At 39.1% G+C, this 13,209-nt stretch overlaps 1 protein-coding gene across 1 annotated transcript in view; it reads right to left on the reverse strand.

Moving 5' to 3' along the window:
- The window catches only part of ncana (neurocan a), an 86,715-nt gene extending 74,966 nt beyond the window's left edge, over window positions 1-11,749 (reverse strand). Inside the window, exon 1 of the mRNA XM_077222114.1 lies at window positions 11,493-11,749. The gene's annotated coding sequence lies outside the window, so the exon portion shown is untranslated. The remainder of the gene's footprint in view (window positions 1-11,492) is intronic.
- Between the last annotated feature and the right edge of the window lie 1,460 nt (window positions 11,750-13,209).

A 13,209-nucleotide genomic window follows, 5' to 3' on the forward strand; every position in this document is an offset into this window, starting at 1 on the left:
TATCAAAGCTCACAAAGACGATGAATAGACTGAATAATGTGGAGAACACGCAGGAGAAACAGCATCGACATGAATGAAAACGGACAGAGAACGAGGGAGAACACAGGGTTTAAATAATCAGGAGAACTAATGACATAATTGACAGAACAGATGAATGAAATCAATAATTAGACGCACTGGGAAAAACACAAAACGTAGAAACCCTGACAATAATAGTATTGGCTATACGAACAATGCCAAAATAACACTGCTCTCTAAATAGATACACTTGTAAAACGTCAATGCATTAATGGATTCAATACTGACTCATCCTCTCAATTATCAAACGTCATGTGACCCTGAACACCTGACACATGTAAAACACACAGGTTTGAAGATGATGATGAACGACTGCATTTGTTCCTGCTTGAAGAGACTCGTAAATCGTTCTCAGCAGATAAACAAACGCAGAGATGCTCATGGTGTAAATCAAACGGGTTTACAACACTACTCAGACTTAAAGTATATGAAACATCTCCAGGGGTCTGCAAGAGTCAGCTAAACATGCAGAAAATCTGCTGTATAATAATAATAATAATACACTAGAGCTCCATTATTAATCGTTAAGAGATCGTGATCTTGTTTCAAACACCCACGCTTCCTAAATGCCATCGATTTGACTTATTAAACCTTTTTTTTGTCTATTAAACATTATTTCTGTTATAATAATTCAAATGATGACAGAAGTACTGGGATAAAGTTGGTATATAAACACTGATGTCTATGGAAGTGATCAAAATAGAGCAAACAACCATTTGAAAGTAATTAGACACTTCAAATAAAGATTGTATCGTTATATTGTTACACCAGTAGGTGGCGACACGTGACTGTTAAACATGTATTTGTCATTGAATCATTCATTCAAAAGATTCGTTGAAAAATGCTGATTCATCCAGTAATGAAACAAGTGAAGGATTTATGAGTGAGTCATTGAATCATTCATTCAACCGATTTTTTTTAAATAACTCATCCAGATTAATTAAACATTTTAAATAGACTGCAGCAATTAACATTTTGTCAGAACCTCTAGTAAATTACACTAGTAAAATAAATGATTTTGCTTAGTCTTTGCAGAGTCGTGTGAGAATCACAATCTCTATTTGAAACAATGTGAATCAGTCATGAAACATGACGAAAACGAATATCTGTATATGTTCAGTACAAAAAAAAGAGAGAAAACATAACTGCACAAATCGAACCGTTTCTGCATTTTTTCGGAGGTGATGAAATGTTAAGCACAACTATTCTTACATAAATTGGCACGTTAAATTAAATGTGGAAAATTAAGACTGCATTTATGAAAGATTTACACAGAAACTCATTTTGCTCGTGTTTTATGAATGAAGCCCAATGCATTACACTAACAAACAACATTAGTAAAATAACAATAATAGACTAAATGAATGAAAACATAAAATAAAAACACTTCACAGGAATGCGAATGCAATACATGCTTTTTTGTACGTGACATTGTGTGCTTACGGCATAAGTATTCATATAAATAGGCCTATAGCCTAAAATAAAATGCAGATCGATTAAGCACGGTGTTAAATTCTCAACTCAGCTGGGTTCAATTCATCACAGAAAAAATGCGTCTTTACAGAGGAACACACAGATGAAAGTCTCGCCAGTGGCTATAACCGGTCCATGGCCAATTACTGAAGCACAGCCGAGAACAAAAGCCAAAGACAAGAATCACCTCGAAAGGAGGAGAAACATGAAATAATGAAGCTTAAGCCAGAGGCCTATCAGTCGACGCATCCCGAGAGACAGACAGATTCATATAAGACTTAGCATTATCCACACCAATAACTCTACACACGCATAGCTGTGTGTATGGAGCTTAATATAGCCGAGCATCTGACTGTGAACCGGCTGGCAACCCGAGGGTTAACCGGCTGTCTGGTTGCCATGGTTTCTCTGGGATACCGGGAGACTCAAACTAACCGTGGAGGAATAAGGGAAATTCTCTATTGTCTTTTGCATATGGATAACGGTGCACCTCTGCATCTTCACACACTTCTATTGCAGCTGAAAAAGAAACACATGTTTAAATAATTACATATAATAAAGGCTGAAAAAAATAAAATGTACAAACTAGGATTATATCTGTATCTATATCTTAAAATATCCGTTTATTACCAAATAGTATTATTAAAAACAAGTGTTATTTGACAATATTATGGATTATTTTATTTGTTTTAATTGCTAATTTTAAGAATAGCCAGCGTTAAATTGACATTAAAGAGCAGAACAAGTCTGACTGTTCATTTTGGATAAAGAATAACTGGCATTAAAATGTTAAATGCTAAAAAAGCGAAACAAGACATTGTAAAAAGTGTCAATGTTCTGTTGACAGACTTACAGATGCTTTATTTCTGATCTGAACCCTTTCATTCATGCATCCTAATATATTCAGGCTGATTCGGTTCAGTAAAAACAGTATATTTCCAAACGACTGCTGTTTAATTTAATGAGCACGTTTGCACACATCTATCTCTGTAATGTAACAGAAACACGTCACTGAAACACACATTCTGCCAAACATACGCTTGATATGAGAACGGACTGTAAACACAAAGAAACGGAGACGCTCTCCTTTGTTTGACTGTTTCTGTCATTAACACGTGAGAGGGGGGCTGGGAAACACTCCTGTGGACCGATGGACCGAGCAGACGGTTAAACAGAGAGAATAATGGGGTTTACTTTAGTGGAAGTCATTATCAGTGCATGTAAAACACATCCAGAGATACTAAACTGCAATTTTAAACACATAATGAAGACAGTTTTGCAATGCTTTTCAAAATCAGAATGACATTTGTCTTGAAACTGATTGTATGTGTAAAACACTTTATTTAAACCCTACATAAAGCCTTATGTGTATATATAATGCATTATAAAAGTATTTTTAAAGCATTCATATTTTTACTCATTATAAAAGCATTATAAGAGTGCATTATAAAAGTATTTTGATGCATTAAGTAATGCACCTTATGATGCATTGTATGATCTCATAAATAATTATAACCACAGTTTAATACATTATAATACTTCTCCATTCATTGTCACACCTTTAGAAAGTATAATGCATTAAAACATATTCAGATGAAACAAGGAATCTGCAAAAAGCTTTCAGTAAAGTGTTAGCTTTGTGGAAATCTCTGTATATTCTCCACCAATAATAATAATAAACACTTTTTTTCTTTTCTTAGGATGATGTGGAAAAATACGTACTTCTGAAGACACGACTATTGTATCTATTGTCAGGCAACATGGCAACATCTTAATTATCAAGTTTGATTGAAGTCTAAAGTAATTCATGACTCTTGATCATTTGAATAAATCAACCATTATATTATACCAACATCAAGTTTCTCACATAGTCAGATCACGTGGTAAAGTAACATTAAATCTCCTCAACAAGAAGAACAACAACTAAACACATCTCAACTCAACATTAATAATGAAGATCTGACAGGTTATTCATGAAAATACATTAAAAAGGCAAAAGCCTTATAAGGACACAAACAAACGCAAGTAACTAAGTCTTAATACTCAATTCGGATTTTTTGCTCAGATCCGATTTTTTGTTTGGCTGTTCACATTACCTTTTAAAATGTGGCCTATATCAGATTCCAGTGTGAACTGTTTGCGGTTTCGAACTGACCCGCATGCACAAGAGAACAATAATAATGACATCAGACGCAGCACACTGTTGCACTAAAGCTGGGTAGTTTATGGAGGACGTAAGCGTTTTCGCTTTTATTTCAAAATGTTTGTGTAATGGCAGCCGTAACATTAATGAGCAGGTGCTGAGGAGGAGAAGAATGAAGAGAAAGAGAGCTAAATTGCCGGGGTTATGGCTGTAAATTCCCTACAGAGGTCTGTGTGGTAGGGCTGGGCGGTATATCGAGTTTGTACAATATATCGATATTTTTTTCCCCCACGATATGGAATGAGGCAATACCGTTTATATCGATACAGTAGTTTGATACGAGCACATCTGGAAAATAGTGGAGTACCGTGTGAGCTCCTGCAGTGAAAGAACAGTACAATTTATCCTAAACATGACACAAGCTTATTAAGCGCTTCAAAATAACTGGTAAGATAGTTAAAAGTTTAAAGCAGCTTGCCCTGTCAGATGCTCGGACAGATAGCCTACTGTTAGTGACTGACAGATGCGCTGTTTAATGCGTTTGAGACGTGGTGCTCTCCTCAGTGCTTAACTTACATTTCACAGGTATATTCTCCATCTGTAAATGTTCAAACAAATCAAACAAATATGTCCATTTCACTGTCAGGAGAGGACGAGCTTCTGCAAATCAATCTCCGCTAAAATTCAAGCTTCCGGTAATGAGCGCCGCCGCGCCAAACAGACGAGCACAATATAATAGTAGCGCAATAATTCTGACTAAAATACATATTACTAAAATATTTGTTGTTGGAGACAATAAATCTGCCATATGTGGAATTTTAAACCTACAAGTATATTTTTATGAGAGTGACCATTATAATGGGGTAATCAAATGCAGGCTAATATAATTAGTTTGTGCTTTTGTTTTTATTTTCATTTTTAGTTTAGCCTTTAGTCATTTTTAAAAACAAAAGCATTATTTTTGTTTTTAGTTTGTAATGTTACAAAGTTAGAATGTAATGTGATTTTAACCACCTTTTTGCACATAATATATTGGATAGCCTACATTACATTCCCTATTTGTTTCCATATCCTTCAATATCATTGTTTGGATATCATTGAGCAGGATGTGAAATAAAAATTTTTTTTAAACAAATACATTTTCTTTATCCAAATAGAAAAAACGTAGAAAGTACCGAGATATATATCGTATATCGCCATTTAACCAAAAAATACCGAGATACGATTTTTTGGCCATATCGCCCAGCCCTACTGTGTGGATGCGGAGACAAAGCCAGGAGTGGTGGGAATGTGATGTGAATAGTCAAGTTTTTAATTTTACTGTCTGTGTCTAGGGCTAACTCGATGGCGCATCATTTGTGACAAGTGTCGCATCAAATCCGCCTTGGTTGTTCACACTGCGGCTGCATTGGAAAAAATCAGACCAGGGTCTGATTCAGGACCACATATGGAAGTGGTCTAAATCTGATCTGGGCAAGATTTGAGTGTTCACACTACTTCTGAAGAAGTCACTTGACCCCCAGAAATGGGATTTGGGCCACTTTTGCCTGCAGTCTGAACAGGGTCTAATATTCCCACAAACACACTCTTGGATTTGTGGATGACAGTGATGCTACGGGAATGATTCTGTAGGTCACATGACAGTGACAACATGGCGGATGTAGTACGTCCCATACTACACACACTCATGCTATATAGTAACAATGTTTCAAACTAAATGTAGATTAATGAGCAGTAGTTTGAGTAATAGTGACTCGATCTGTCGCTCAGGAGCTGTCCGGTGCTGAAACACACTCACATGGGCTTCTCACAAAACTACAGGGACATTTTTAAGTTAAAGTAATCATGATTTTTCTTTTTTTTAAACTTCCCATCCAGTTTAACTCCTTCCCTGCCAGTGTTTTAAAAAAACTAAACAAAAGCGTTGCCAGCCAGTGCCGGCATTTTAGATCATTTTGACTAAACTTTCATGGCCCCCAGAATATTTTGTTGTATGAATATCTGAATAGGCATATTGAAAAGAAAGAACAGCTTTGATATGATATGATATGTGTGAATATATCTCTAGCTGCTCATAAAGGAAGCTGAATTTCCAAATGATTTGTATCTGATATATCGAGATCCAAACTCCCAGGCTATTCCCACAGTAATGCTCATATATGCACCGTAAGCAGTGTACAGAACATAAAGGTGTTAAACTAAAGAGAAGACAAATGTTCCTAGGGACGACTTCTATTCCCAAAACTCATTTACTGGATACTCTGCATGCACACACACTCACACACACACACACACACGCACACGCGCACACACACACTCTCGGTCGGTCTGATCTCAAACGCCTTCATGTCTTCATTTGAACTAAAGACCCTCCAGCAGGACAACACCAATTACCCACAATCCCATATAGAGAAGAAAAATCACAAATTAGATCTCTATACAATCTAAGTACTTTCTCCTAGACGGTAATGCGATTAAAGGCAGGCAATGGAGCCTTTTGCTGAAGTCCCCTGCTTTTCAAATGTGCCTCCTCTAGAGGTTTAAAGGATCTCAACAATGTTTCAAACTCTTTTCCAAGAGCAAATTCTGCAATTAAAAAAAATTGCATTTGTCAGATTGAGTCTGGGCAATACATGTTTATTCTGGAGCTACGGTACAAAAGTTTTAAAAGTACAGCGTTTATTTAAGCCCAGCGATGACTCAGCAGGTATTAATGAACTGATGTTTAACTTAATGAAACCAGCACGAACTGTGACCAACATGATCAGAAGATTTTGCATGTGTGCACAGCGGCCCTCGGCATTGAGTGAACGCATGGGGTTGATTTCACTATTCATATAACCTGCCATATCATCTAAAAATAGTGCTTCCAAAAAGGATTTCACAGCCTGAGAACATTTTTAAGAGTTAGTTCATGCAAAAAATAAAAACTAATGCCATCATTTACTGCCCCTAACGTTGTTCCAAACCTGTATGACTTTATTTCAAGGAGCACAAAGGCTGCTCTTTTCCATCAAACTATAGAAGAAAATGGCTTTTAAGCTCAAAAAGGAAAGGAAAAAAAAACATTGCTAGGGCATTGTGGGCGGTTGCCAGGGTGTTGCTATGCAGTTGCTAGGGTGTTGGGAGATGTAACCATGGCATTGCTATGCAGTTACTCAAGAGTTGCAATGAAGTTGCAAGGGCATTGTGGGTGGTTGCCAGGGTGTTGTTTTGCAGTTGCTAGGGCATTGTGGGGGGTTGCCAGGGCATTGCTATGCAGTTGCTCAAGAGTTGCAATGCAATTGCAAGGGCATTGTGGGTCGTTGCCAGGGTGTTGTTCTGCAGTTGCTAGGACATTGCGGGTGGTTGCCAGGGTGTTGCTATGCAGTTACTAGAGCATCGCTTTGCAGCTGGTAGGGCATGGTGGGGGTTGCCAGGATGTTGCTATGCAGTTGCTAGGGTTGCTAGGGTGTTATTATGCAGTTGCTAAGTCCAATTCAAAATATATTCTTTGAAATTCTGCTCTGTACATGAGTGTGTGAAATTATAGGTAAAAAAACAACAAAACAATTTGGGCATTTAGCAGAACAATTCCAACAAGCCACAGATATTGTTCATGTTGCCCAAACAGTGCAGAATGAGTTCAAAACTTAGTTTTAGGGGTTTGTTCAAATCACTAACAATAAATGCCAGCAACAGTAATAGTGATGCTTGACTTAACAAACACTAAAGGTGATGATACACAGGGCAACTTTTTGAGCAATGTTGCCGTCAACGGGCAACCAGGTGACACACAGGGCCCAAGACCAATCTAAATGATCCAGATATAAATTTATTGTCCATTTTCAATGAAAAAGTGCACAAGCAACAATCGCTTGGCAAGATTGCTCAAAGAGTTGCCCTGTGTATCATCACCTTAAATGTATGCTCAGTTCAGCTCAGTTAAACCAGCTCTACGCTCCACTGCAGAACGTCCAGTATGCAGATGGTCAGCAGAATAAACCAATCAATAACCCAGAACAGCAGCGTTTGTTAAAGAAACATCACTTCATCAGCTGCTGATCCGGAGATGAAGGACTTAACAGCAAATACAGACTGAGCTCTGAGCAAACAGCCACTGTCACACAAACACTGACAAACACGTCTTTAAGGTCATGAACACACCACACCGAATGAAGCTCGAAGTGTTAGATGCTTCAGAAAACATCGGAGGTTTCTATCTACAGTAAAATGAGGCATTCAGTCTGGATTTTTTAATCTTGATATAAATGCAGCTCAACAAATACTACCATCATGATTGGCTAAATATTTAAAAATATGTTATAAAATATAGTAATATGATAATTGCATTGTGGTAATGAGAATTGAAGGGTTTTTATATGTCATGAAAATAATGACATTTAATAATGTCACAATGCTGTAATGTCAATCTCAATGGTGTCTCTTGGTGCAAAATCTAGTTTGTTATTTCCTTTAATTTTGGGGTGAAATTTGACCTATGACCTATAGACAACATAAGCTGTTTTCAATGCTCACATAAGCTCCGAGTCTGGGTGAGAGAGAGAGAGAGAGAGAGAGTGGGAGAGAGAGAGAGAGAGAGAGAGAGAGAGAGAGAGAGAGAGAGAGAGAGAGAGAGAGAGAGAGAGAGAGAGAGAGAGGGGGGGGGAGACATTGGGAGAGAGAGAGAGAGAGAGAGAGAGGGACAGAGATAGACAGAGAGAGAGAGAGAGAGAGAGAGAGAGGGGGGGGGAGACATTGGGGGAGAGAGAGAGAGAGAGAGAGAGAGAGAGAGAGAGAGAGGGGAGAGAGAGAGACAGAGAGAGAGAGGGGGGGGGAGACATTGGGAGAGAGAGAGAGAGAGAGAGAGAGAGAGAGAGAGAGAGGGAGAGAGATAGACAGAGAGAGAGAGAGAGAGAGAGAGAGAGGGGGGGGGAGACATTGGGGGAGAGAGAGAGAGAGAGAGAGAGAGAGAGAGAGAGAGTGGGAGAGAGAGAGAGAGAGAGAGAGAGAGAGAGAGAGAGAGAGAGAGAGTGGGAGAGAGAGTGGGAGAGAGAGAGAGAGAGAGAGAGAGAGAGAGAGAGAGAGAGAGAGAGAGAGAGAGAGTGGGAGAGAGAGAGAGAGGGAGAGAGAGTGGGAGAGAGAGGGAGAGAGAGTGGGAGAGAGAGAGTGGTAGAGAGTGTGGTAGAGAGAGGGGGGGGGAAGAGAGAGAGAGAGAGAGAGAGAGAGAGAGAGAGACAGAGAGAGAGAGAGAGAGAGACAGAGAGAGAGAGGGAGAGAGAGTGGGAGAGAGAGAGAGAGAGAGAGGGACAGAGAGAGAGACAGAGAGAGAGAGGGAGAGAGAGTGGGAGAGAGAGAGAGGGGAAGAGAGAGACGAGAGAGAGGAGAGAGAGAGAGAGAGAGAGAGTGGAGAGAGGAGAGAGAGGAGAGAGGGTGGGCGCGGATGCCTTCTCTCCTCTCTCTCTCGTCGCTAGAGAGAGAGAGAGAGAGAGAGAGACTGAGAGAGACGGAGAGGAGGAAGAGAGAGGAGAGAGAGAGAGAGAGCTCGCTCTCGCTCTCTGAGAGAGAGAGAGAAAGGAGAGAGAGAGAGAGAGAGAGGAGAGAGAGAGGAGAGAGAGAGAGAGAGAGAGAGAGAGAGGAGAGAGAGAGAGAGAGAGTCATGAAGTGGACATACTGATGGATAAGAGCCTCTGCTATGTATTGAGCTGCTTTTTAAACAGACGGGGGTTAAGAGGACAAAGACACAGACAGCTTCAGGAGAAGAAGAGAAATAGAGAGAGAGAGAGAGAGAAAGAGAGAGGACAGAGAGAGAGAGAGAGAGAGAGAGAGAGAGGAGAGAGAGAGAGAAAGAGAGAGAGAGAGAGAGAGAGAGTTATTGTATTTTAGTGAGAGTTTTAGTGTCAGTACTACATAAACTACTATATATAATGTTGAATATAATCATGTATATTAATGCAATGGGGGAATATTTGTGGGTCCTGATAATGCCAAATATCTTACATATATAGTCAGTGACAGTAAAGCATATTCGTCTAAAATAATTCTGTATTTTCAGCTTCAGAATCATGAATATTGTTATTCTGGAGTCTCTATTGTCCTGCATTGGGTTTCCAGCACCGAGTCCAAGTCTATTCATTTATACACACAGTACATTTTTTGTTAACCTTTTATCATATGTCTTGAAGTATCGCAATAATATCGTAACGTGAGTTCAGTATCGTAATATTGAATCGTGACATGAGGATATCGTTACACCCCTATTAAAACTGCTGCAATTTAAGTCTGAATATGTGATAAAAAGAGAGAGAAAAAGGGTTCGTACTGTATCGATCAGTCGCTGAAACACAAAGTCTGATTAGATTGATTCGTGAACTATACATAACACCCGACCTCGAGCCCTGATTTCTCCCGGATCACCCTGACCCGTTCACCCTCGTCTCCCTTCACCCCTAAAACGCCATCTCATTATCATACGCCAATAAATCCATCCGCATTAATCCTCTTATTTTCACCCTAACCTCTCATTGGTCTTCTAAAGCTGAGTATTTGGGCTCAGAAAATCCCGAAGGAGAATCCTGCATGTGTGTGAGTGGCCCGTGATTATGATGTCAGTGTGTGTGGAGGGTCTGAAGAGCTTCTCATGGCCGACGGGATGAGGAATAAACCCTTGCAGCTGCCGGGACTTTCTCATCTCGAGCAACTTCAGTAAAGCTGCCGAAGAGAGCGAGATCTACGCCTGTCCAACACTCTTACTGACGCCGAGAGCTGTTCTTCTATACAGGAGCATTCATAAGCAGATATCATCTATACAGGAGCATTCATAAGCAGATATCATCTATACAGGAGCATTCATAAGCAGATATTTACAGATGAAAACAGCTTCTGATCTGAGACCTGCAGTCGTTGCCTTAAGGAACCATCAGATCTGACTCTTAAATGACTTTCACTGCTGTACTGTGTTAAAAAACAATCATGAATTAAACATTACAAAGGGAAGCACATTTTGGATATTTTTGATTTCAAACAATTACATGCACATCCTTGCGATTTGCAATGCAAATGTGTGATTTCTTATAACTTTTACTGTATTGTTCTATCCTTTTCTGCATTTCACTTCTGTGTATTAATCTATATTATTACAGTTGCATTCATGCATTTAGTAGTTCACTTTTCACTGCTGTATTAAAACACATTCATGACTTGAATTAAACATTACAAAGGTATTTTTATGCAGCATCACTTGCTTTGATTTGAAACATTTAAATGCACATCCTTCCGTCTTGCAATGCAAATGTGCGATTTTGACATTTCTTAAAACTTTTACTATCCTTTTCTGAAATTAATAATCTATATTACTACATTTGCATTCATGCATTTAGCAGTCTCTTTTATCTAAAGCAACTTACAAAAGAGAAAGTATCTCATACTTAAGAGCCAAGATTTGATAAAATGCATAGGCTACAATGGGTTTTTTTTTAATGTAGGCTACTGAATGGAAAAATGTACTATGCACATCAATCAAGAGTTTCTTGTGACACAAATACTGCACTAACATTCATTAGACATGAACAGATCTTGTGTCTAGAACCAGATTTCCACATTCTCACATCAAATCATGCAAGCAGAAATTACAGCATCCTGACAAAGATTACAGACATCCAGAGGGTGAAATCGGATTTGAAATCAGACATCCATCAAAACCCCCATGTCTACTGCTATTAACCCGCAAGTAATATGATAACGATTCAAGGACCCGCTTATTGAGATAATGATTTAACACGCAAGTAATATGCGCTTATGATATGAAGTGTCCTCCTACCTGGAGTTGTTAAAGTTGTCCGAGCTCACCGGCTGAAAGGAGGAAGATCAGCTGAGCAGAACCGATGGAGAAAGAGTCTACCTCATCCGAGTCTGCTGGAACTTCAGTCTCAGCACATATATTGAACTCCACCAGTGAAGCTGTAAACGCTCTTGAACAGTTTCCGACGGGAGAAGCAACGACAAGGACCGGGCAGATCCGCGGACGAGCACGAGCACGCGCACACTGACGTCGGTCTCGCGCCTCCTCCGTCTACTGGAGATCAGAAACAAAAGGGTGTTGAAGAAAAAGAGGAGAAGAGACCTCACAAACCCCCCTCCCGAACCCGAGAGAGAGAGAGAGAGAGAGAGAGAGAGAGAGAGAGAGAGAGAGAGAGAGAGAGAGAGAGAGAGAGAGAGCAGCAGTCACTGCTGAATAGACCTCATGGGCGAATACGTCAATATATCATGACTGTTAACAAACCATAGGTTTCTATTGCATTTTAGATTAGCTAAATATTTTCGCAACAGAAAATTTCTTTATTGGAGTCTATGGTTCCAACTTCCAACATTTAACATCCATGGAACCTCCATTAAACAAAATGTTCTTTATTGAATGAAATTTAGATTTTTCTTCACTGGTTCTTTAAGAACTGTTCAGGGAACCAAAAGTCATTATTCTATGCATGGCATCGCTGTGAAACTTTTATTAAGAGCAGCCTAGCCTATATACAGCGCACTATGAAAATGTTTTGTCAAATGATCTGTTTTAATAAGCGTAAAATAGCAAATAAGTAAGGAATAATTGACGGGACGGGCCGTTGAATTATTCACCCGTACATTATTTTCCAATAATTCAACAGGACCGGAGTCAGTTATTCAGCTTTTACTACGTTTACCATATCTTAAAACATTGTTCAGACGATGTATTTCAAGACATTTGTTAGTTTTTTTTAATTTAAAACGCTCTTGTGTGCAGGACTAATTTCTTACGCATCTCATCCCACGCCTCCGTTGCTAATTACAAAATGGTTTTAGAGCTTGTAACGTAATTGATAGCAGACTCATGCAGTTATTAATGCAGTTATTAGAGAGAGAGAGAGAGAGAGATTAAGCCTGTGTGTCTCTACAGTGTTCATCTAATAGTGAAAGCGTCTCTAATAGTGAAACTGTAAGTTTATCCGCTTCAAGAACAGCGCCGTTATTCCCTCGCTAGTGAGAAATGTCATGTAGCTTTTAAGTTGCTAAACTATTTTACTGATAAAATCATCAGAGCGGCGTTTCTGTGTGAGTGTGTGCATTTGATTTGGAGAGAAATGCATAATACATAATAAAACTTAATTTTGTGGCAAAAAACATGGAAATAATTCGTTTTTATCCTATTGTTAACTTTATGCATCTGCTTGGTCAGTGTCGTTGTGGGTTTTTTGCTCTTTTGCTGTTGTCGACTGTAAAGACCTTTGAAATAACTGAAATAATTTGGTGTAAATAAACCTGCTGGAACTACTTTAGCCGTGTTTCCCTGAAAATAACTGCACACCTTGACCGTTCGTCAACCAATCAGATTCAAGCATTCAACAGTCCTGTAAATTATGACTTAATTGACCTGAATAACATTTTAAAGGAACGGTCACATTAGCAAAATTTTGACGAGGGTCAATTGTCCATTATCAATATAGTGACATATGAAGCACCGCTCACACAAAAGTCAACAATTTGAGCGGAATCTGCGTACGAAA

Source organism: Siphateles boraxobius, unplaced genomic scaffold (genome assembly GCF_051911475.1).
Source record: "Siphateles boraxobius isolate OS27281-9 unplaced genomic scaffold, OSU_SipBor_1 86, whole genome shotgun sequence".
Lineage (NCBI taxonomy): Eukaryota > Metazoa > Chordata > Actinopteri > Cypriniformes > Leuciscidae > Siphateles > Siphateles boraxobius.